Here is a 4,831-nt window from a genome sequence, read left to right on the forward strand (position 1 = left end):
CAGTAACAAAAATATAGTCTGAAATGAGTCAGGTTCAAATGTGATATTAAGGGTCAGTCATTTTCAAGTAAACGAATGAAAAAAAAATAGCTCTTTAACTTTTCTCTTTGTTAATAATATCTGGCCGATATTAGTCAATGATATCAGTTCATTTTAATATATAAATGATAGGCGATGTCTGGTATGCACATATAATTTCAATACATTCAAAGTCAACCATAATGATCAAAGGCCAAAGGTCAAAAATAGTGATTAAAATGTTGCAATAATACCATCTATTTGTAATACTTTTTAATTGTTCAAAAGTATTTGTTTTGTCATTTCAGTAACTGATCTTTGTTCATTTTATTGTATATATGTCAGACGATGTCATGAAAGAGGAAATAAATCAAGGTCAAACCTGGTATTGAAGGTCAGGGGTCATTTTGTATAAAAATCACAAAATGTAGCATACTTACTCATTACTTTGTTTAAAAAAAGCTTGTTGTTTTAATTCACTGTTAGCAATTTAATTTAATGTATACATGTCAAGAAAAGTCAGCAATGTAGGTCTTGTCCCAATAAGTCAAAGCCAAGCCTATTACCTAAGGTTAAAGGTCAAACTTGTGTAAAAAAAAAATCGCAACAAAAACAACATTAATGCAATGTTTTTTTGTGTTGTTGTTGTTTTAGGGTATTTTTGTCACTATTAGTAAAACTGATCATTATTCATTTTAAACTATACATGTCTGACAATATCTCTTTTGAAATACAATGAAAAAATAGTCAAGTTCAAACCTGACATTAAAGGTCAAAGTTCATTTTCATGTAAAATTCAAAATACAGCATATTTAATTTTTTTCTTCGTTAAAAATTATCTTGTCATTTGTTTTCTTTGAAAATAATTCTTTCTTATATATATATAAGGTTACTAAAGTCAGCAATGCAGATCTTACTTAAAAAGCAGTAATTGGTAAAGCTTGTATCAAAAGTAAAAGGTCACATTCGTGTTAAAGCGCAAAATAGCATTTTTGCAATACTTTTCATTGTTTAAAGGTAGTTTGTCAATATTAGTATGTTATAGTTGTTCTTGAAGTTTCATATATATATATATAGACATTATTCTCTTTTTGATTTTGACGCCTACGTTCCCGCAAGGGGTTTGACGTCAACGCAAGATAGATAGATAGATAGATAGATCAGCCCTGATGTTAGAGGTTAAAATTCATTTTCGGGTAAAAATTCAAAATTGTACTGTTATTTTATTTCTTTGTTCAAAAATATTTTGTCATTATAATTTGATGCTAATTCATTTTAATGTTAACCTTTACTTACTTACTTACTTACTTACTGCGTTCCATCTTCTTATGGCCGTTTTATATCTTAAGATTAGATGCGGCAATGAACTGCATCGTATTCTGCAGGCCGCTGGCATCTCCTTACAGCTTGGTCTCAAATGGGATGTCTGTGGGCCAAACTTTCTGGCGTGCTTCATCCAGGTAGGAACACCTCAGCAGGATGTGGAATGGTGTTTGTTCCTCTGATCCGCACTGACACTTAAATGTCTCTGCAACACCCAGCTACAGAATCCTGTTAGTGCCATGTGAAATGTCGTCCGTCGCCCCTCAAAGGCGATGCACAACAGTGAGATACGACATCGCGACAATGCAATACGACGCGCGACAATGCGGTACGACACACGATAATACGATACCATGCGCGATAATGCGATATGACATTCGTCAAATTGGCACGTTATGTCACGATGTTGCGTCGCATTGTCGTCCGTCGTATCACATTGTCAGGCGTTGTATCGAATTGTCACGATGTTGTATCACAATGTCGCGATGTCGTGTCATTGCACGTCCTGCATTTTAGCAACGCGCGACAATGCGATACGACCCGCGAAAATGCGATAAGACACACAACATTGTCGCAATGTCATGTCGCATTGTCGTGTGTCGCCTATGCACCAATAGCGCCACATCACGATACGACACAAGACAATGCGATACGACATCGCGACAATGTGATACGATGCGCGACAATGCGATTCGACAAACGACATTGTTGCAATGTCGTATCTCATTGTCGTGCGTTGACCGGTGTTCACTTGAATAAATACCGGTGTTCACAAAAATAAATACTGGCTAATCTTGGTCGCATTTTTTTTTCGAACAATTCATCAATTTCATTTTATTATTAAAAGCGTTAAAAGTAAGTTATCAAACTGAAATTTCTTTTAATAAGTAGTATTGCCTAATCAAATATTAAAACAATGTTCTTCCCCGACGGGCACGCCGTCGGGAACATTTGCTGAACTTTGCCATTTTTGGCTTAAAATATTAGCAGTAGAATAAGGAAAAAGTGCTTATAAAATATTTATTTTGGGTAAATAACTGCAAATAAAAACTTGTTTTGAAAGAAAATGACGAAATCTGAATGTTTGTGACAAAAAAGGACAATATCTGTTTGTCCGTCTGAACGTAATTTAGGATAAAGCTGTATTTTCGTACTTTTCCATACGGAAAATGTCCGTGTTTTTCATAAACTTCAAATAATTGTAGAAATTATTGTTCCAAACACAAGATATTTTAATAAAATAGCTTTTATGTCTGCCGATACCTGTTGGACAATAAATAATATTTATAAATTAAATTTAAACATCGTCTAAACTTCTGCATATATTACATAAAGGGGTGGTCCTTGTCTTAGTTGCCATGTCTTCGTAACCCGATATCCGATTTTAATAAATGATACCTTGTTGCAAAAGGCAAGCCAGTACCAAGAGAAAAATGGCAACGTCAGGTTCGAACCCGTTCGACTAGAGGTCAGGGTCATAGGTCAAATTCCGGTAATATTCTCAAAATATGAACTTGTCAGAGCAGTCAAGACAGTCCTGAAAACCCAAGCACTACCTTCACTGAGTCAAATGACACCATTGGAGCAATTCTCACGGCTCCCCGGGTCGGGCTAGCTTAGTCTTGGCCAGCACCCTACCGCATATAACAAGTTTGGTCATTTTCTGATACCTGTCCCGAGCTCTGATGGCATCATATGAAATTTTAAGAAGCTTAAATGTACAGCCAAGTTATCTACGAACATATTCATATACTAGAGTATGGTATAGGTAGGTACCTGGGCTGTAGAGACTCGAACAAGGGTCAAAATCTAGCATAGTGTCATTATCAACTGAAATTCAGTATAAATTACAATACCGTGTCTCCATGCATTACCTCCCATGACAACTATGGCTCATCCAGGTTTTCGAACATGGTCTTAATCTGTAGCCAGGACCACGATGTTTAAATTAAGCTTTCTTGTGATTTATCGTCTAATTTACCACGGTTCATCGTTCAGATGCCTTAATATTTGTGGTTCAATTCCACCTCATCTGAACTCTGAACTGTGGTAAATTAGACACTAAACCACCCTAAAGCCTTGATTACTTGTTAAATATTGCATTGAAAAGAACGTTGTGACTTCTGTCTGTACTGGTACTGATGATAAACCCGGACAGATGATAAAGTCGAACACCTTGGAAATATTCTATTGCAATCGGTTATTTATAAAATTGAACACACCATCTAATAGTTTCCACTTACAACACCAACTGGTGTAAACAAAAACAAAATTGGTAAATATTGTGTATAAATAAATGTCTTACATAAATTTGTATAAAAAAAATTTATCCAAAATTACTGGGGAAGAGGGTGTTTTTTTCACATGCTCACTGTCGAAACATGAAGGCCTCACATTTGTTAACTTTTCATTACTTGATCAGGAATGACTGTTGCAGCTTTTTGGGGAAAGTTTCAATATAATAATACCAAGAAAATTTTGTAAATGATAAAGGGTTCGAATTTATCATCAGTCAACGTTCAAAAAGTCCCCTTTTTACATACCCCTTTCAGGCCCTCACTTCGTGTAGTTTGCTTTCTAAATATAAATTTGAATTATGTAAAGTTTTCAGCAAAGGTTAAGCTTTATTTTGATACCGACCATTGATTTTAATTTGCAGAAATAAAAAAGTTACAGGTAAAAAACCTCATTTTCTGTTCGGGTTTATCATCAGTACCAGTAATAAAAACTGTCAAAGAAGCTAACTGACTTACTTAAAACATTTTCAGGATGTCTTTTAAGCTTAAACTTTATTTCAGAGTTCTTATATTTTCTGGTCGTAGAGTCCATATCATGTTCATGTCGGGTGTGAAATGTGTTCACAATATATGCTGTATGATAAAAAAAGTTCTAATTTCCCCTATCGTTTTTATAAAAAAAAAGCATAACGTGATGTACTCTTACGAACTAACAGAAATTTAAGAGGACAGAATTTTATGATGAAAAATCCTGAGGTCACATGGATGGAAGTCCAATGCTCTGACTACTGAGCAAACGAGTCGATTCCCTGACGCAGCTGTTAGAGATTGGTTTTAAACTTACAAGCTGCGACGGTAACAGTACATAATAAGAGGATATCCTCTAACCATAAGAACATGCTATTGGTCCATGTGATATTTTGATGTAGTATTTATATCTGCAAAATGTAAACAAGAGGGTCATTGACCCTATACCCTGTGTAGAAGGCTTCAAGTGTGTTTGTATTAGTACAATGTACAGAGTTAGGTTTCTAGCTTATATTAAATACATTTCACACACATTTTTGAACCTAGGGCAATAATTTGAATAATTACAGTAGATATTACAAATCCGATATCACATACCAAATATCAAGGCGTTAGCCAATATTGATTCAGAGAAGAAGATTTTCAAAGTTTCTTATATAAAAGCCTAAAGTAAGTACATGTCAGACACAGGGGCGTGGCCATTTTTTACCTTAGGGTAATGACTT

Source organism: Mercenaria mercenaria, chromosome 15, assembly GCF_021730395.1.
Source record: "Mercenaria mercenaria strain notata chromosome 15, MADL_Memer_1, whole genome shotgun sequence".
In the NCBI taxonomy this organism is placed as follows: domain Eukaryota; kingdom Metazoa; phylum Mollusca; class Bivalvia; order Venerida; family Veneridae; genus Mercenaria; species Mercenaria mercenaria.